The sequence below is a fragment of the Elephas maximus genome, chromosome X (genome assembly GCF_024166365.1).
Source record: "Elephas maximus indicus isolate mEleMax1 chromosome X, mEleMax1 primary haplotype, whole genome shotgun sequence".
Classification (NCBI taxonomy): Eukaryota; Metazoa; Chordata; class Mammalia; order Proboscidea; family Elephantidae; genus Elephas; species Elephas maximus.
The window spans coordinates 120,884,931-120,906,953 of NC_064846.1; the positions used below are offsets into that span (position 1 = coordinate 120,884,931).

General features: G+C 39.8%; 1 protein-coding gene across 2 annotated transcripts in view; it reads left to right on the forward strand.

Moving 5' to 3' along the window:
• SHROOM4 (shroom family member 4) overlaps window positions 1-22,023 on the forward strand; it is a 435,335-nt gene that overhangs the window by 293,890 nt on the left and 119,422 nt on the right. The window lies entirely within an intron of this gene.

The following is a 22,023-nucleotide window of genomic DNA, read 5'->3' on the forward strand; positions in this document are numbered from 1 at the left end:
GCAGTGAACAAAATGATCCTCTCCCTCATGGAGCTTACATTTTATAATGTTAAACATTTATATTTTATAAATGTTAAAAGCCAGCATGTGAATCCTGAAGCTGTTGAGGTTTACCTCACCAGTGGTCATTATTATTATTATTATTAAGCAACAGCTTAATAAGTCTTAGACTTGGGTCTTGTTAAACATGCCAACCCTGGATCTTGGTGCAAGTGTCAAAATTCCTTCTGGGGACTTGTCCCTGAATTTCTAGCTTTCTGGACCTCAGGCCAGTTTCTATTTTGAGTGAAAGCTTCAATTTAGCAAGAGTGCATTGATTGCCTTTGAATAGTCTTTGAGAAGTTACCCGGGTCGGTTTCCACTCTACAGGAAACAGTAGAACATCACCTGCTCTTCTCTTTCTCCCAGTCATAAAATTTGATTTAAATTTACATACACAAAACATACACAGTGGAGGTTATTTATTGGAGGTTGTCCCTCTTTGCATTTCAGAAAGATATCTCTTTAAAGTACCTGTGACCCTTCCTATAAAATGGAATATTTTGAACAAAAATTACAAAAAACTAGTTTTGGTACATGCATTTTGTATGAAGTTGGGAATTTTTTTCTTGCATTATCCTTTCTTTTCTTTTTCTTGTGATTCTTTGCTACTCTGCACTTCCTGGGAAAAGCTTGAGGTTGAATAAGGGAAAGTTTAAGGGTGAGTGGGAGAGGGCACTTACGAAGTGATAGGGAGTATGGTTGATTTGTCATATGTGATTCAGGATCGCTATTATGATGAATCTCCCATCATAGGAAGAATCGATAGAGGCCTCTTTCATGCCATAGTAAAGTGCTTGTATTACAAAATAATTTCTTCTCCATTCCTAATTGCTCATCAAGATAAACACTTGCAATGGCCATTGGTTTTCGACAGCTGGGCTGGGAAAATAGCTCTGTGTTGCCTGTGTATTATACCCCAGGAACTGAGTAGCTTGCTTGTCCTAGGACCTCATGAGTTCATGAGAATGCAATAACGATAGCACCTCTCATCTGTTGAATTCTCACCATAGCTCTACAAGGAAGGTACGATATGAGGAAACCAAGGACCGGAATGGACATATCACTTGTCTAAGGCCACATAGCTAATAATCTAGTCTCTGTGTGTAACTCCAGAGCCTATCTCTTTTCCCTGAAACAATGTTGCTGAGTTTGAGGAAATTTCAACCATTGGGAATATTCTAACTCAGCTGTCTGAAATAGTGCTGTATCAGTCCCTTACCCAGTACTTGGCTTGAAAATGTTAAGACCAAAAACGGATGAACTATTTCTCCTCAGGGATGTGATTCAGGCAAGGGTTCTCCCAAGATGCCTCCCGCCTAAGTTTGAAATGGCTCAACCAGAACCAGGATTATTTCCAGATTTAATAAACATTGTGCAAATGTTAGTTTTGTTCCTCTATCCCAGCATTTACTATGGGTCAGATACAGTGCTGGCACCTTTCAAGTGCATCACATTATTTAATCATCATGGCCCTATTGTGAAGTATAACCAAAAAAAAAAAAAAAAAAAACCAAACCCATTGCCGTCAAGTCAATTCCAACTCACGATGACCCTATAGGGCAGAGAAGAAGTGCCTCAGAGTTTCCAAGGAATGGCTGGTGGATTCGAACTGCCAACCTTTTGGTTAGCAGCTGAGCTCTTTACTACTTTGCCAATATATCTGCATATTACCAATGAAGACGTTGAGGTAGAAAGAAATGAACTGACATGTCCACTGTCTCACAACCATGTCCGTCTGATTCCATATCTAGTGTGTTCTCTCTAACACCTCAGTTGTTTCCTACCTACCTACTTGACTTTTGTCTCAGTAATATTTTCAGAGAAGCCCTGGTAGTGCAATGGTTAAGCACTCAGTTGCTAACTGAAAGGCTGGCAGTTTGAACCCACCCAGCAGCTATGCAGGAGAAAGACCTGGAGATCTGCTTCCGTAAAGATTACAGCCTAGAAAACCCTATGGGACCACCCTACTATGTCACATGGGGTCGCTATGAGTCAAAATCAATTTCACAGCACCTAAGAATGAGATTTTCAGAGGTTTTAAATGGCATATTTTAATAAGGATCTTCAAAAATCCTTGTATGAGTTTTAAAATCCTGAGGCTACTCATGCTTTCTCCCTTGCCTTACCTTGTAAGTGTCATCCTCAGTAGTAACCTTGCCCCCAGTAGAGTCCAGAGGGAAAAAGAGTATAAATTGATCTAAGAGGATAATCAAATCTTTCTCAGCCAGCCTGGCTTTAGCGTTGCCTTGACCTGGGATTCTTGCTAGTTTCAGTAGAAGAATTAAACTGAGTTAGTTGGCTCTTGGATGGAGTAAAGGTTAAGGTTCTAGGTGTGCGTCTGCTTGCAGTTGAAGTGATGGTTGTTGGCTCCTTACATAAAGACATCCTGTAGCCATCTGTTGGGCGAAAAGCATAGTCTTTTCTGACCTGAAGCTGGGTCAGTCTCAGTCAGAGAGAAAATGCTGTCATTAGTATTCTGCATTCCTCCCGTTTCTTTGGGGTGTGCTATGTTTAATAAAGTGTGCATGGAGAGATACTGGAAAAAAAAAGTTTTTAGTCTAGACTTTTCCTCCCAATAGGTTTAAATTTCCCCTAAGTCTGTGTGTGTTTTAGACCAAGTATCACTGGAGAAGTTGACACCTCATTATGTGTAGGTTATTGTGTTTGTGAAACAAAATCTCCCTTAAGTGATATATCTACTATGTGTCATAAAAAAATTAATTAATTTCGTGTGCGCATGTTCTTATTTCAGGCATCTTTAATAGAGAAATATATTCTGTTAGATTAGTTATGGTGTTTCTAAATAATAAATCATAAACACCAATAAAGGAAAATATCTAAAATGTGCATATTTAGGGGTCTGTTATATATTGGTTAACCTTATGTGCTTTTGCCATAATTCTTACTATTGTCATTTCCCCTTGCTGTCAAACAACAAGTCATTTTTGGAACATAAGATGCATAATTATGAAAGTTAATAGAGCACACTGCTGCATCTCATTTCCCTTTGTATATACCAAAAAAAAAAAAAAAACCAGTGCCATGGAGTCGATTCCGACTCATAGCGACCCTATAGGACAGAGTAGAACTGCCCCATAGAGTTTCCAAGGAGCGCCTGGAGGATTTGAACTGCCGACCCTTTGGTTAGCAGCCGTAGCACTTAACCGCTACGCCACCAGGGTTTCCGCCTGTATATATAGCACACATTTACTTCAGAGACACAAAGGTACTTTCTCTCATTATTCTTAGTAAATGTAATTAGACACCAAACTTGAGGTATAAATATATTCCTTATTTACATATTTTGTTAGAGTTTTTCTCACATCTAAACAATAGAACAACAATTTTTATAATTGAACTAAGAACAATGGGTCCCCGCTTGAAAAATAAAAATGAAAAAAAAAGAAATTTGTGTTATAGAGGATAGAGCAATGCACTTGGGGGAGTTTTAATGTAGCCTCTGATTACTCAGTGGAAATAGTGGAAATACTGGGCAAATTTTTAAACATCCCATGGTTTTGTCTTTATGAGTAACTCAGGTAATACTTTCTACCTGACAGAGATCTGGCAAGGGTTAAATCAGTACTTCATGACAAAGTGATACCTGGTACACATCCAGTGAACATATATTGTTTTGAATATGGCATCTGAAATTTCAAAAGAAGGTAGGCAAGCCAAAACCAAACCCACTGCCGTTGAGTCAATTCTGACTCATAGTGACCCCATAGGACAGAGTAGAACTGCCCCATAGGACAGAGTAGAACTGCCCCATATGGTTTCCAAGGAGCGCCTGGCAGATTTGAACTGCTAACTTCTTGGTTAACAGCTGTAGCACTTAACCACTACGCCACCAGGGTTTCCAGAAGGTAGGCATTTTCCAAAAATTAATTCACCAAAGAGCTCTTTAAATAGCAAGTTATCATAGTACAATTTCATTGATTTAATAAACATCTTTGAATGCTTAACATGTGCATAGCAATCTGTTAAACAATGTGGTGGGGACAACAGAAGCATGCTCTAGTCCTGTGCTACTTGAGGAAGAAAAGCCATAAAAGTAAAATGGTTGAGCAACAAAGTAAATAATTATCAAAAGGCTAACAACAGGTGATTTTTAAGAATGGAGAAAGAAAAGATCACAATGAGCTAGCAAAAAGGAGGGGAAGTTTGGCCTAATTCCTAAACTGTATGCAGGAATGCAACAGAAAGGATGGACAGAAATGTTGATTTGGGGACTATTTAGGAGGCCCATCTAATGGACCCCCACACATCTGTCAGTTTGTCCTTTTGTAGGGGCTTGTGTGTTGCTGTTAGGCTGGAAGCTATGTCACCAATATTCAAATACCAGCAGAGTCACCCATGGCAAACAGATTTCAGCTAAGTTTCCAGACTAAGACAGACTGGGAAGAAGGACCTGGCAGTCTACTTCTGAAAACAACTAGCCAGTGAAAACCTTATGAATAGCTGCGGAACATTGTCTGATATAGTGCAAGATAATGAGTGCCTCAGGTCGGAAGGCACTCAAAAGAGGACTGGGAAATAGCTGCCTAGTCAAAGTGGAGTTTACCTTAATGAAGTGGATCAAGTCAAGCTTTCAGGACCTTCATTTGCTGACGAACATGACTCAAAATGAGAAGAAACAGCTGCAAACATCCATTAACAATCGGAATATGGAATTTACAAAGTATGAATCTAGGAAAATTGGAGACCTTCTAAAATGAAATGGAACGCATAAACATCAATATCCTAGGCATTAGTGAGCTGAAATGGACTGGTATTGGCCATTTTGAATCAGACAATCATATAGCCTACTATGCCAGGAATGACAACTTGAAGAGAAATGGCATTGCATTCATCATCAAAAAGAACATTTCAAGATCTATCCTGAAGTACAACACTGTCAGTGATAGGATAGTATCCATACCCCCACAAGGAAGACCAGTTACTATGACTATAATTCAAATTTACCCACCAACCATTAAGGCCAAAGATGAAGAAATTGAAGATTTTTCCAACTTCTTCAGTCTGAAATTGATCGAACATGCAATCAGGATACACTGAACATTACTGGCAATTAGAATGTGAAAGTTGGAAAAAAGAAGAAGGACCGGTAGTTGAAAAATATGGTGTTGGTGACAGAAATGATGGAGGAGATTGCATGATACAATTTTGCAAGACCAATAACTTCTTCATTGCAAATACCCTTTTTCAACAACATAAATGGTGACTATACATGTGGACCTCACAAGAGGGAATACCCAGTAATCAAATCGACTACATCTGTGGAAAGAGACGTTGGAAAAGCTCAATATCATCGGTCAGAACAAGGCCAGGTACAAACTGAGGAACAGACCATCTATTGCTCATATGCAAATTCAAGTTGAAACTGAAGAAAATTAGAACAAGTCTACCAGAGCCAAAGTACGACCTTGAGTATTTCCCACCTGAATTTAGAGACCATCTCAAGAATAAATTTGACACGTTGAACACTAATGACCGAAGACCAGACAAGTTGTGGAATGACATCAGGGACATCATACATGAAGAAAGCAAGAGTTCATTAAAAAGACACGAAAGAAAGAAAAGGCCAAAATGGGTGTCAGAAGAGACTCTGATAATTGCTCTTGAATGTAGCAAAAGGAGGAAAGGATGACATAAAAGAGCTGAACAGAGGATTTCAAAGGGCAACTCGAGAAGACAAACTAAAGTACTTTAATGGCATGTGCAAAGACCTGGAGATAGAAAACCAAAAGGGAAGAAAACACTCTGCATTTCTCAAGCTAAAAGAACTGAAGAAAAAATTCAAGCCTCGAGTTGCAATATTGAAGGATTCTACGGGGAAAATATTAAACAATGCAAAACCAAAAAACCAAACCCTTTGCTGTCCAGTCAATTCCAACTCATAATGACCGTACAGGATAGAATAGAACTGCCCCATAGAGTTTCCAGGGAGCACCTGGTGGATTTGAACTGCCAACCTTTTGGTTAGCAGCTGTAGCACTTAACCACTACACCACCAGGGTTTCCAAACAATGCAGGAAGCATCAAAAGCAGATGGAAGGGATACACAGAGTCACTATACCAAAAATAACTGGTGGATGTTCAACCACTCTAGGAGGTAGCATATGATAAGGAATTGATAGTACTGAAGGAAGAAGTCCAAGTGGCACTGAAGATATGGGCAAAAATCAAGGCTCCAGGAATTGACAGAACACCAACTGAGATATTTCAACAAATGGATGCAGCACTAGAAGTGTTCACTCCTCTATACCAAGAAATTTGGAAGGCATCTACCTGGCCAACTGACTGGAAGAAATCCATATTTATGCCTATTTCCAAGAAAGGTGGTCCAACCAAATGCAGAATTTATTGAACAATATCATTAATATCACACCCAAGTAAAATTTTGCTGAAGGTCATTCAAAAGTGGCTGCAGCGGTATATCAACAGGGAACAGCCAGAAATTCAAACCAGATTCAGTAGAGTACGTGGAACCAGGGATATTATTGCTGATGTCAGATGGATTCTGGCTGAAAGCAGAGAATACCAGAAAGATGTTTACCTGTGTTTTAGTGACTATGAAAAGGCTGTGTGGATCATAACAAATTCTGAAGAATTGTGAAGAAAGGGAATCCCAGAATACTTAATTGTGCTCACGAGGAACCTGTACATAGATCAAGAGGCAGTCATTTGAACAGAACAAAGCGATACTACATGGCTTAAAATCAGAAAAGGTGTGTTTCAGGGTTGTATCCTTTCACCATAGTTATTCAATCCGTATGCTGTGAAAATAAGCTGAGAAGCTGGACTATATGAAGAAGAATAGGCCATCAGGATCAGAGGAAGACTCATTAACAACCTGCGTTATGCAGATGACACAACCTTGCTTGTTGAAAGTGAAGAGGACTTGAAGTACTTACTGATGAAGATCAAAGACTACATAAAGCCTTTAGTATGGATTATACCTCAATATAAAGAAAACGAAAATCTCACAACTGGACCATTAAGCAACATCATAGTAAACGGAGAAAAGATTGAAGTTGTCAAGGATTTCATTTTACTTGGATCCACAATCAACACCCATGGAAGCAACAGTCAAGAAATCAAAAGATGCATGGCATTGGGCAAATCTGCTTCAAAGGACCTCATTAAAGTGTTAAACAGCAAAGATGTTACCTTCAAGACTAAGGTGCACCTGACTCAAACTATGGTGTTTTCAATCACCTCATATGCATGGGAAAGCTGAATGATGAATAAAGAAGCTCAAAGGAGAATCAACACCTTTGAATTATGGTGTTGGTGAAGAATATTGAATATATCATGGACTTCCAAAAGAATGAAGAAATCTGTCTTGGAAGAAATACAGCCGGAATGTTCCTTAGAATCAAGGACGGCAAGGCTATGTCTCACATACATTAGACATGTTATCAGGAGGGATCAGTTCCTGGAAAAGGAAATCATGCTGGATAAAGTAGAGGGTCAACAAAAAAGAGGTTGTCCCTCAATGAGATGGACTAATGGACTCAAGCATAACAACAATTGTAAGGATGGCGCAGGACTGGGCAGTGTTTTGTTCTGTTATCCATAGGGTTGCTATGAATTGGGACTGTCTGGACAACACCTAAAAACAACAACAACAATCTAATGGAATGACATCAAGGACATCATACACAAAGAAAGCAGGAGGTCATTAAGAAGACAGGAAAGAAAGAAAAGACCAAAGTGGATGTCAGAAGAGATTCTGAAAATTGCTCATTAAAATGTAGAGTAGCTAAAGCAAAAGGAAGAAATGATGAAGTAAAAGAGCTGAACAGAGGATTTCAAAGGGTGGCTCGAGAAGACAAAGTAAAGTATTGTAATGAAATGTGCAAAGACCTGGAGTGAGAAAACCAAAAGGGAAGAACACATTTGGCATTTCTCAAGCTGACAGAGCTGAAGAAAAAAATTCAGACCTCATATTGCAAGATTAAAGGATTCTACAGGGAAAATATTGAATGACGCAGGAAGCATCAAAAGAAAATGGAAGGAAAGGAGGCGGGGCAAAGATGGTGGAGTAGTCAGGCACTTCCTGTGGTCCCTTTTACAACAAAGACCCCAAAAAACAAGTGAATCAATTATATATGACAAGATAGGCACCCTGAACATCAAAGGCAAAGTTGAGGAATCTGACTGAGTGGCAGGGGGAGGGAGAAACAGTTCAGAAGCAGCAAGGAGTTGCCAGACCTGACTCTGTGGGAACTGGCACCCCAATGACCACTTCCACTGGCCTGAGCACCATGAGACAAGCAGTGGCATTTGGGACACATTTTCTACATCGGGAGAGAACGAGCGATGAAGAGTCTGCTCAAACCTCCAGAATAAATGAGAAGCGGCCCTCAATTGGCAAATAGATAAATACCTGTGTTTAACCTACCTTGTGGATCCAAAAATACCCCTTTGGGAAAAACCTCTCTCCCACTTACTTCCTCCCTTCCCACTCTGCACTGGGTTCCAGTAGGCTGCATCCCCTGGGCCTGAAGAAGGACTCTGCACTTGTCCTGAGCCATTCTCCCGGCCTTGGAGAGGGAACAAATTAACAAACAGAGGAAAAAATAATCTACCAGCTCCCCTAAGCCAGGAACTCAGGCCAGAAACAGCCCCTTTGCCTAGGCACAGACATAAGGGTTCCACAGACTTTGAATGCCTTTCACCCCTACTTAGACCTGTGTGGGCCCATTTCAACACTGTAGGCCCTCAGCACAGTACAAAAGGGTATATACCTGAAGTCTGACTTCAGCTGTTTCAGCTACATAGTGGAGAGGCAGATTTGTGACATTTGACACCACTCAGCCTATTAAACAGGGTCCTCGCCTACCCACAACAGGGGCCTGAGGACTGGTGACTCCACCCAGGACACCTACCCACCTGCAACAGGGGTCCAAGAATAAGTGGTGCCTTCCACTCCTTCCAGCCAACAGGATTGGGTGCCCATAGTCCAGCTGCAAAACCCACCCATCTACACACTCTAGGGAACAGGGACACACTTTTCTCACAGACATTCAGGGGCAATTGTGAGCCCCCTGGCCTTTGTCAGCATGTGAACCCCTACTACACCCAGATACCTGTGCCTACACCAATCACCCCTGCTTGTCTAGGACTGTAGGTGAGAGCCTGCACCACATACTTGGTGACTGACTACCTGGACACCTGAGCTGAATCCATACAAGAAAAGTGATCAGACCCCTGGGCTCACATACCCAGTAACAGCTCTATCCACCTGGCAACAGAATGCTAGAGCTTCAGAGGTGCCAACGATCAAACAAGCTCGCTGGAGCAGCCTTTTTGGCCATATCAAAACAAAACAAAACAAGAAGCTAGGACACAGTAAGCAAACATAAAATAAATAAATATAATAAATTATTGATGGCTCAGAGACAACAGTCAATATCAAATCTCACATACAGAGGGAGACCACGATGGCTTCAACAAGCTCCCAAAACAAAGAATCAAGAAATCTTCACAAGGAAGATAACTTCCTGGAATTACCAGAGTTAGAATACAAAAGATTAATATACAGAATTTTTCAAGAGATCAAGAAGGAGATCAGGCAAAAGCAGAAAAAGCCACGCAGTGCACAGATAAAGCGTTAGAGGAAATTAAGAAGATTATTCAAGAACATAATGAAAAATTAAATAAGCTACAAAAATCCATAGAGAGACAGCAAACAAATTCAAAAGATCAACAACAGAATTTCAGAAATAGACAATTCATTAGAATGTCATAAGAGCAGAAGTGAGGCAATGGAAGTCAGAATTAGATTGAAGACAAAGCACTTGGCACCAACATATGTGAGGAAAATCAGATAAAAGAATTAAAAAAAAATGAAGAAACCCTAAGAATTATGTGGAATTCTATCAAGAGGAATAACCGACGAGTGATTGGAGTACCAGAATGGGGTGGAGGGAGTGATAACAGAAAATACAGAGAGAATTGTTGAAGATTTGTGGGCAGAAAACTTCCCTGATATTGTGAAAGATAAGAAGATAGCTATCCAAGATGCTCATTGAACTCCACATAAGGTAGATCTTAAAAAAAAAAATTTTTTTAAAAGAAAGTCACCAAGACAAATTATAATCAAGCTTGCCAAAACCAAAGATAAAGAGACAATTATAAGAGCAGGAAGGGATAAAAGAAAAGTCACCTACAAAGGAGAGTCAATAAGAATGAGCTCAGACTACTCAGCAGAAACCATGCAGGCAAGGAGGCAATGGGATGACATTTATAAAGCCTTGAAGGAAAAAAAAAATTGCCATCCAAGAACTGTATATCCAGTAAAACTTTCTCTCAAACATGAATGTGAAATTAGGACATTTCCAGATAAACAGAAGTTTAGGGAATTTGTAAAAACCAAACCAAAACTACAAGAAATACTAAAGAGAGTTCTCTGGACAGCACCTAACAACAATATCCAACATAAGATTTATGGAGAAGATCAGTGAGAAATAAATTTGAACAACCTATAGAAGTTATAGAACTTCAATTTTATTTAATAGGCAGTGGGGAACCATTGCAAGATTGTAAGTAGATGAATAAGCAAGAAACTGGTGTTGGTTGGACTGGATATTGGGAGACCGTGTGACATGATTGCTTACAGAGACGAGGGAATGGTGACAGTAAAAAGAGACAGAACAAGTTAATAAGGAGAGATATTTCAAATCCAGGACTTGGTGACTGATTCCTATAAAGGCTGAAGAAGAGAAGGAGTAAACAGTGGTTACGATGTTTGAGCTAGCTCAGACATTTAAGGATTTAAAACAAAGCAAAACAAAAATGTAAATGTAGTTTTGTCTCTTAACCACTGGTATACCGTAGAATGGAAACCCTGGTGGCATAGTGGTTAAGTGCTATGGCAGCTAACCAAAGGGTCGGCAGTTCGAACCCACCAGGCGCTCCTTGGAAAGTCTATGGGGTCATTCTACTCTGTCCTATAGGGTCACTATGAGTCGGAATCGACTCAACGGCACTGGGGGGTTTTTGGGTTTTATACCTTAGAACAGTGGTTCCAAATGTGAGTGTATCAGAATGCCCTGCAGGTTTTGTTAAAGCACACTGTCCATCCACTTCCACCCCTATCCCCCTTTCTCCACCCCTTATCCCCACCCTGAGTTTCTGACTCAGTAGGTCTAGAGCAGGGCCTAAGAAATTCTCAGGTAATGCTGATGCTGCTGGTCTGGGAACCGCACTTTGAGAACTGTTTCAGACTCTTTTCAAATTCTTTTTGAGATGCTTAAAGTACCACTAGAAACTCCTAGATTTCGATATTCAGAAAAGACCACACTTCTAGATTCCATATTATTATTTTCAACTGCACATTTGACTTCTCCACGAAGATGTCTCCCATGCACATCATAAAGCAACATATCAAAGCTGATTCTAAAGTACATGTGGAAATATAAATCTATACGTGACTTAGAAGTCCCTGAATGGTGCACATGGTTAATGAACTCAGCTGCTAACTGAAAGATTGGAAGTTCTAGTCCATTCAGAGGTACATCTGAAAAAAGTCTGATGATCTACTTCAGAAAAATTAGCCACTGAAAACACTATGTGTGTCAGAGTTCTACTACTTTCTACTCTGACACACATGAAGTCACCATGAATCGGCACAATTTAACAATAACTGCTTAAAATTATTAGGAAAACTCTGAAAAAGAAGATAATAAGAGGGAAAGGGACTAGTCCTGTTGAAACATATTAAAAAATTACAGTAATTAAAACCATTTGGTACTAGCACATGAATAGACAGATCATTGGACTATATTAAGTTTATAAATTGATCCAAAGACATGGTTTAATATATGATTTTATCCTGAAATATAAAAAGTCTTCCTGAGCAAGACACAAAACCTGGATGTCAAGAGGTGGCATATGATCAGGAACTGATGGTACTGAAGGAAGTCCAAGCTGCTCTGAAGGCATTGGCAAAAAACAAGGCTCCAGGAATTGATGGAATATCAATTGAGATGTTTCAACAAACAGATACAATGCTGGAGGTGCTCACTCGTCTATGCCAAGAAATATGAAAGACAGCTTCCTGGCCAACTGACTGGAAGAGATCCATATCTATGCCTATTCCCAAGAAAGGTGATCCAACCAAATGTGGAAATTATAGAACAATATCATTGATATCACACGCAAGTAAAATTTTGCTGAAGATCATTCAAAAGCGCTGCAGCAGTATATCAACAGGGAACTGCCAGAAATTCAAGCCGGTTTTTTTCAGAAGAGGACGTGGAACCGGGGATACCATTGCTGATGTCAGATGGATCCTGGCTGAAAGCAGCGAATACCAGAAGGATGTTTACCTGTGTTTTATTGACTATGCAAAGGCATTCGACTGTGTGGATCATAACAAACTATGGATAACACTGCGAAGAATGGGAATTCCAGAACACTTAATTGTGCTCATGAGGAACCTTTACATGGATCAAGAGGCAGTTGTTTGGACAGAACAAGGGGATACCGATTGGTTTAAAGTCAGGAAAGGTGTGCGTCAGGGTTGTATTCTTTCACCATACCAACCCGTATGCTGAACAAATAATACAAGAAGCTGGACTATATGAAGAAGAACGGGGCATCAGGATTGGAGGAAGACTCATTATTAGCAACCTGCGTTATGCAGATGACACAACCTTGCTTGCTGAAAGTGAAGAGGACTTGAAGCACTTACTGATGAAGATTAAAGACCACAGCCTTCAGTATGAATTACACCTCAACATAAAGAAAATAAAAATCCTCACAACTGAACCAATGAGCAACGTCATGATAAATGGAGAAAAGATTGAAGTTGTCAAGGATTTCATTTTACTTGGATCCACAATCAACAGCCATGGAAGCAGCAGTCAAGAAATCAAAGGATGCATTGCATTGGGCAAATCTGCTTCAAAGGACCTCTTCAAAGTGTTGAAGAGCAAAGATGTCACCCTGAAGACTAAGGTGTGCCTGACCCAAGCCATGGTATTTTCAATCACATCATATGCATGTGAAAGCTGAACAATGAATAAGGAAGACCGAAGAAGAGTTGACACCTTTGAATTGTGACATTGGCGAAGAATATTGAACATACCATGAACTGCCAAAGGAAAGAACAAATCTGTCTTGGAAGAAGTGCGGCCAGAATGCGCCTTAGAAGCAAGGATGGCAAGATTGCGTCTTACATACTTTGGACATGTTGTCAGGAGGGATCAGACCCTGGAGAAGGACATCATGCTTGGCAGAATACAGGGTCAGCGGAAAAAAGGAAGACAACAAAAAGGTGGATTGACACAGTGGCTGCAACAATGAGCTCAAGCATAACAACGATTGTAAGGATGACGCAGGACCAGGCAGTGTTTTGTTCTGTTGTGCGTAGGGTCACTATGAGTCAGAACTGACTCGACGGCACCTAAGAACAACAACAACAAAACAAAAATATAAGGCACCAATATAAATAAATAAATAAGCAAAATCCAAAGCAAAACAAACAAAAAAAAACCTCTTGAACAAAGGTTTTGCAACTTATATGGCAAAGGGCTGTTTCCCTTAATATATAAAGATCTCTTAAAAATCATTAAGAAAAATGCCAACAAGCCATTATCAAGGAGAAAAGGACCTGAATAGGAATTTTAGAGAAAAAGAAAGTTGGCTTATAAAGATGAATGGAAAGAAATACATAATTAAAAAAATACGGATTAATATAAGCAACAAGATACACATTTCACCTATCAGAAAGGCAAAAATCAAAGCATTTAATACATATTTTTTGGCAAGCCTGTGGAAAAACAGCACTCTTATACTGGCTGCTGGACCCGTAGCTTGTGTATCAACTAAGAGCTTGTTACAAATACAGAATCTGAGACTCTACCAAGACCTACTGAATTCATCTGCATTTTAGTGAGATTCCCAGTTGATTTGTATGCATATGGAAGTTTGAGAAGCTCTGCTCTACTACATGATGATTGGAAATTAACATAACCTCTTTGGATTCCAGGTAGAATTTATGACATTTAAATATATGTATACCCTGTGACCCAGAATTCAACTTGTAGGCATTTGTCTGACAGATTCAACCATGTATGTGTGTGAAGACATATAATAGGATATTCATTGCAGCATTACTTGTATAAGCAAAAGATTAGAAACCACCTCAGTATTCATCAAATGGGGAAAAGTTAAATATACTGTGAAAAAGTAAGTGCAGATATGAAAATATCTCCAAGTTATGATAAGCACAGAAAGCAAGTATATATAGTATGCTTTTTTGTATTTTATTTTATTTTTTTTAATAATTTTTATTGTGCTTTAAGTGAAAGTTTACAAATCAAGTCAGTCTCTCACACAAAAACCCATATACACCTTGCTAAAAAAAAAAAATTTTTACACTCCCAATTACTCTCCCCCTAATGAGACAGCCTGCTGTCTCCCTCCACTCTCTCTTTTCGTGTCCTTTTCGCCAGCTTCTAACCCCCTCCTCCCTCTCATCTCCCCTCCAGGCAGGAGATGCCGACATAGTCTCAAGTGTCCACCTGATCCAAGAAGCTCACTCCTCACCAGCATCCCTCTCCAACCTATTGTCCAGCCCAATCCATGTCTAAAGATTTGGCTTCGGGAATGGTTCCTGTCCTGGGGCAACAGAAGGTCTGGGGGCCATGACCACCAGGGTCCCTCCAGTCTCATTCAGACCATTAAGTCTGGTCTTATGAAAATTTGGGGTCTGCATCCCACTGCTCTCCTGCTCCCTCAGGGGTTCTCTGTTGTGTTCCCTGTCAGGGCAGTCATCAGTTGCAGCCGGGCACCATCCAGTTCTTCTGGTCTCAGGATGATTTTAATCTCTGGTTCATGCGGCCCTTTCTGTCTCTTGGGCTCCAAATCACATTGTGTCCTTGGTGTTCTTCATTCTCCTTTGATCCAGGTGGGTTGAGACCAATTGATGCCTCTTAGATGGCTGCTTGCTAGCATTTAAGACCCCAGACGCCACTCTTCAAAGTGGGATGCAGAATGTTTTCCTAATAGATTTTATTATGCATATTGACTTAGATGTCCCCTGAAACCATGGTCCCGAGACCCCTGTCCCTGCTACGCTGGCCTTCAAAGCATTCAGTTTATTCAGGAAACTGATTTGCTTTTGGTTTAGTCCAATTGTGCTGACCTCCCCTGTATTGTGTGCTGTCTTTCCCTTCCCCTAAAGTAGTTCTTATCTACTATCTAATTAGTGAATACCTCTCTCCCACCCTCCCTCCCTCCCCCTTCTCGTAACCACAAAAGAATGTGTTCTTCTCAGTTTAAACTATTTCTCAAGTTCTTATAATAGTGGTCTTATACAATATTTGTCCTTTTGCAACTGACTAATTTCACTCAACCTAATTTTTTTTTAATGCGTTCCAGGTTTCTCCATGTTATGAAATGTTTCACAGATTCCTCACTGCTCTTTATCAATGCGTAGTATTCCATTGTGTGAATATACCATAATTTATTTATCCATTCATCCGTTGATGGCCACCTTGGTTGCTTCCAGCTTTTTGCTATTGTAAACAGTGCTGCAATAAACATGGGTGTGCATATATCTGTTCATGTAAAGGCTCTTATTTCTCTAGAACACATCCCAAGGAGTGGGATTGTTGGATCATATAGTAGTTCTATTTCTAACTTTTTAGGGAAGCACCAAATTGATTTCCAAAGTGGTTGTACCTTTTGACATTCCCACCAGCAGTGTAGAAGTGTTCCAATCTCTCCACAGCCTCTCCAACATTTATTATTTTGTGTTTTTTGGATTAATGCCAGCCTTGTTAAAGTTTTTTTTTTTTTGAAGTGAGATGAAATCTCATTATAATTTTGATCTGCATTTCTCTAATGGCTAATGATCATGAACATTTCCTCATATATCTGTTAGCTACCTGAATATCTTCTTTAGTGAAGTGTCTATTCATATCTTTTGCCCATTTTTTAATTGGGTTATTTGTCTTTTTGCAGCTGAATTTTTGCAGTATTATGTAGAGTTTAGAGATCAGGCGCTGATCAGAAATGTCATAGCTAAAAATATTTCCCACTCTGTAGGTAGTCTTTTCACTCTTGGTGAAGTCCTTGGGTGAACATAAGTGTTTGATTTTTAGGAGCTCCCAGTTATCTAGTTTTTCTTCTACATTCTTTATAATGTTTTCTATACTGTGTATGCCATGTATTAGGGCTCCTAATGTTGTCCCTATTTTTTCTTCCATGATCTTTATCGTTTTGATTTTTATTTAGGTCTTCGATCCATTTTGAGTTAGTTTTTCCACATGGAGTGAGGTATGGGTCTTGTTTCATTTTTTTGCAGATGGATATCCAGTTCTGCCAGCACCATTTGTTAAAAAGACTGTCTTTTCCCCATTTAACTGATTTGGGGCCTTTGTCAAATATCAACTGCCCATACGTGGATGGATTTATGTCTGGATTCTCAATTCTGTTCCATTGATCCATGTATCTGTTGTTGTACCAGTACCAGGCTGTTTTGACTATTGTGGCGGTATAATAGGTTCCAAAATCAGGTAAAGTAAGGCCTCCCATTTTGTTCTTATTTTTCAGTAATGCCTTATTTATCCGGGGCCTCTTTCCTTTCCACATGAAATTGGTTATTTGTTTCTCTATCTCATTAAAGAATGTCCTTGGGGTTTGGATCACAATTGCATTAAATGTATAGATCGCTTTTGGTAGAATAGACATTTTTATAATGTTTTATAATGTTAAGTCTTCCTATCCATGAGCAAGTTATGTTCTTCCACTTATGTAAGTCTCTTTGGGTTTCTTGGAGAAGTGTACTGTAGTTTTCTTTGTATAAGTCTTTTACATCTCTTCTAAGATTTATTCCTAAGTATTTTATCTTCTGTAAATGGCATTGATTTGGTGATTTCCTCTTCGATGTTCTTTTTGTTGGTGTAGAGGAATCCAACTGATTTTTGTATGTTTATCTTGTATCCCGATAGTCTGCTGAACTCTTCTATTAGTTTCAGTAGTTTTCTGGAGGATTCCGTAGGGTTTTCTGAGTTTAAGATCATGTCATCTGCAAACAGAGATACTTTGACTTCTTCCTTGCCAATCTGGATGCCCTTTATTTCTTTGTCTAGCCTAATTACTCTGGCTAGGACTTCCAACATAATGTTGAAAAAGACTGGTGATAAAGGGCATCCTTGTCTGGTTCCTGATCTCAATGGGAATGTTTTCAGGCCCTCTCCATTTAGGGTGATGTTGGCTGTTGGCTTTGTATAAATGCTCTTTATTAGGTTGAGAAATTTTCCTTCTATTCCTATTTTGCTGAGAGTTTTTTATCGTGAATGAGTGGTGAACTTTGTCAAATGCGTTTTCTGCATCAATTGATAAAATCACTTGATTCTTGTCTTTTGTTTTATTTATGTGGTAGATTACATTAATTGTTTTTCTAATGTTGAACCATCCCTGCATACCTGGTATGAATCCCACTTGGTCATGGAGAATTATTTTTTGATATGTTGTTGAATTCTATTGGCTAGAATTTTGTTGAGGATTTTTGCATCTACATTCATGAGGGATATAGGTCTATAATTTTCTTTTCTTGTGGTGTCTTTACCTGGTTTTGGTATCAGGGATATGGTGGCTTCATAGAATGAGTTTGGTAGTATTCCATCCTTTTCTATGCTGTGAACTACCTTTAGTAGTAGTTGTGTTAACTCTTCTCTGAAAGCTTGGTAGAACTCTGCATCGAAGCTGTCAGGACCAGGGCTTTTTTTTGTTGGGAGTTTTTTGATTACCTTTTAAATCTCTTCTTTTGTTATGGGTCTATTTAGTTTTTCTACCTCTGTTTGTGTTAGTTTAGGTAGGTAGTGTGTTCCTAAGAATTCCTCCATTTCTTCTAGGTTTTCAAATATGTTCGAGTATAATTTTTCATACTAATCTGATAATGATTGTTTTAATTTCAGTTGGGTCTGTTGTAATATCACCCATCTCATTTCTTATTCAGGTTATTTGCTTCCTCTCCTGTTTTTCTTTGTCAGTTTGGCCAGTGGTTTATCAATTTTGTTGAGTTTTTCAAAAAACAAGCTTTTGGTCTTGTTAATTCTTTCAATTGTTTTTCTGTTTTCTATTTCATTTAGTTCAGCTCTAATTTTTATGATTTGTTTTCTCCTGGTGCCTGTGGGTTTCTTTTGTTGCTCTCTTTCTATTTTTTCAAGTTGTAGGGATAGTTCTTTGATTTTGGCCCTTTCTTCATTTTGGATGTGTGCATTTATTAATATAAATTGGCCTCTGAGCACCGCTTTTGCTGTGTCCCAAAGGTTCTGATAGGAAGTGTTTTCATTCTCATTGGATTCTATGAATTTCTTTATTCCATCCTTAATGCCTTCTATAATCCAGTCGTTTTTGAGCAGGGTATTGTTCAGTTTCCAAGTGTTTGATTTCTTTTCCCTGCTTTTCCTGTTATTGATTTCCACTTTTATGGCCTTATGATCAGAGAAGATGCTTTGTAATATTTCAATGTTTTGGATTCTGCTCAGGCTTGCTTTATGACCTAATATGTAGTCTATTCCACAGAATGTTCCATGTGCACTAGAAAAGAAAGTATATTTGGTTGTTGTGGGGTGGAGTGTTTTGTTTATGTCTACCAGGTCAAGTTGGTTGATTGTGGCATTTAGATCTTCCGTGTCTTTATTGAGCTTCTTTCTGGATGTCCTGTCCTTCACTGAAAGTGGTGTGGTGAAGTCTCCTACTATTATTGTGGAGCTGTCTATCTCACTTTTCAATGCTGATAGAGTTTGTTTTATGTATTTTGCAGCCCTGTCATTGGGTGCATAAATATTTAATATGGTTATATCTTCTTGGTGTATTGTCCCTTTAATCATTGCATGGCTTCTGCCGAGTAGTCCAAGCTTATTCTTATTGGCTGTCCCTTGTAGGTGACTTTTCTTTTATCCCTCGCTGCACTTATAATTGTCTCTTTATCTTTGGTTTTGGCAAGCTTGCTTATAAAATGTCTTGGTGAGTTTCTTTTAAGATCTACCTTATGTGGAGTTCGATGAGCATCTTGGATAGATATCTTCTCATCTTTCACAATATCAGGGGAATTTTCTGCCAACAAATTTCCTCAACAATGTTCTCTGTATTTTCTGTTATCCCTCCCTGTTCTGGTACTCCAGTCACTCGTAGGTTATTTCTCTTGATGGAGTCCCACATGATTCTTAAGATTTCTTCATTTTTTTAAACTCTTTTATCTGATTTTTCTTCAAATATATTAGTGCCAAGTAATTTATCTTTGAGTTCAGAAATTCTAGCTTCTACTTGCTCAATTCTGCTCCTCTGACTTTCTATTGAGTTATCTAATTCTGTAATTTTATTGTTAATCTTCTGAATTTCTGATTGCTGTCTGTCTATGGATTTTTCCAGCTTATTAAACTTTTCATTATGTTCCTGAATAATCTTTCTGATTTCTTCAGTTGCTTTATCTGTGTGTTCCTTGGCTTGTTCTGCATATTGCCTCATTTCCTTCCTGATGTCTTGAAGGGTTCTGTATATTAAACTTTTGTATTCTGCATCTGGTAATTCTAGGAATGCACTTTCATCTAAAAGATCCCTGGATTCTTTGTTCTGAGAGCCTGTTGAGGTGATCATGGCCTGTTTCTTTATGTGACTTGATACTGACTGTTGTCTCCAAGCCATCTATAAGTTATTGTATTAGTTTATGCTTGCTCACTGTGTCGTAGCTGCTTGCTTTGTTTTGTTTTGGTGTACCCCTATGGGTTGCTTGAGTGACCTAGCTTATTTTCACCTTTGGAGCCCTGGTGTCCTGTCTCCAGCTGGCTAGATCTGTTATCAGTTATATCAGTCTAGGAGTCCATTCAATTTTCTTGTATGAATTCCCCGCTCAGGCTCCAGGTAGCTGATATCAAGTGTGTGGTACAGGCTCTGTCCTACAGTCTTTGAGGGGCAGGGGTGAGTGGCGTATATACCTGTATCTGATTGCAGCAGGGGGTCACGCTCTTAACAAGGCAGGGAGCTGAGAACCGACCCCCAAGTGTCTCTGAGGAAAATGCGTCTCAGTTCCCTAGAGCGTGCTGGTGGGTGGGCTCTGCAGAGGGACGATGGGCCCCCAAAGTTTTTGTTGTAAGGGCTTGGAGGTACCAGTTATCCCTGGACCCCTGCTGTGGGTGGCTCGACGACCTAAGTGGAGCCACCAGTCCTTGGGTCCCTGTTAGAGGTAGGTGAGGACCTTGTTTAATAGGCAAAGCAATGTCAAACATCAAACACCCACCTCTCCACCGCACCGCTGAAATGGTTGGAGTTTGCCAACATGGTCTATTCTCCTGAAATAGGCCCACACAGGTCCATGCAGAAGGGAAAGGTGCTCAATGTCCATGGACAGTTTATGCCTGAACAGGAGCTGCTTCTGTTCTGAGCTCCCCCAGTTAATGGAACTAGCATATTATCTTTTTCCCCCCAGTTGCAAATTTTTTCCTTCCCCAAGGCTGGGAGGATGGCTCCAGGTGCTCACCAGGGTCTATCCAGGCCTAGAGATTCATCCGCTGAAGCTGGCTTGGCGTTGGGAGGGTGCGGTAAAATATACACAAGTACTTAGCTTTTGCCGAGAGTGCCCTTCTCCTCAGGTTCCAGAGGTGTGAGTGGGCTGTGTGGCTGGCTGCTTCTCCCTGAGGAAACTGCACCTGAACGCTAGGACCAGCCCGCCGAGCCCGTGATTCAGCTCCGGCAACTCGTCTCCGCTTCTGAATGGTCTCTTCCTTCCCCTGCCCCTCAGTTCGTTGTCTAAACTTGCCTTTGATGCTCAGGGCTCCCAGCTTGTCACAAATATACTCGTTTCACTTGTTTTTTCGGGTCTTTATTGTAAAGAGGGCTCAACGGAAGCATCTGTCTCTTCTGCCATCTTGGCTGCGCCTCTTTTGTGTTTTATTATTATAACTCTCGTTTTAGATAACATAAGTGAGGAAGAGATGTTAAATAATTAGCCGAAGGCCACACATTTAAAAATGGTAGATTCAAATCCAGATACTCTGGTCCCAGAGCTTGTTCTTTTAACACTTTGCTATACTTCCACCCAGGAATAAAAAAGAAACTGTTAACAGTAGTTTTCCCTGAAGTGTGTGGGACTTATTTTTCATTGTATATACGTTTGTATTGCTTGAATGGTTTGGCTTCTGCAAGTGATGCTTTAAAAAAAATACTTCAAAATCAACTTGTCCAAAACTAAACTACTCCTTTAAATTCTGCTTATGGTGACAGACTGCATCATTTACTAAGGTGAGAAATCTGGTAAACACTCAGGGCTCTTATGTCTTCTTTACCCATCACATCTGTCTCCTTGACTAGGCAATTCTCAAATATGCCTCTCCACTCTATCCCTGAATCACAGTTCACTTGGACTGTAGCATTCATTTCATAACTGATCCATCTGCCTCTTTCCTCCCTACAAACTGCCAACAGATGCATCTTTCCAAAATTCAAATTCAAAGCTTCTTGAGAACAAGTATCATACTGAAGAATTTTTAAACTCCGTAGCACCTACTAGGTACATGGTAGACACAGAGTTTATTCCCACCATTCTTAAAATTAAATTAAGAGTCCTTAACATGACCTACTTACCTGACCCCTAGCTACTTCTCCAGCCTCATTTCCCGCCCCTCTTTGTCTTGCTCATTCCAGTCCAGCTAAATCAGCCTTCATGCTTGTTCTTTTTGCTGTTCTTGGAGGGAGTAAGGAAACCCTGGTGGCTCAGTGGTTAAGAGCTACAGCTGCTAACCATAAAGGTTGGCAGTTCCAATCCACCAGGCACACCTTGGAAACCATATGGGGCAGTTGTACTCTGTCCTATAGGGTCATTATGAGTCAAAATTGACTCGATGGCAAAAGGTTTTTTTTTTTTTGGTTTTGGAGAGAATAAACTGTTCCTGCCTAAGGACAATTTCCTTTGCTGATCCCTCTGAGTTTCCAAGGAGTGCCTGGTAGATTTGAATT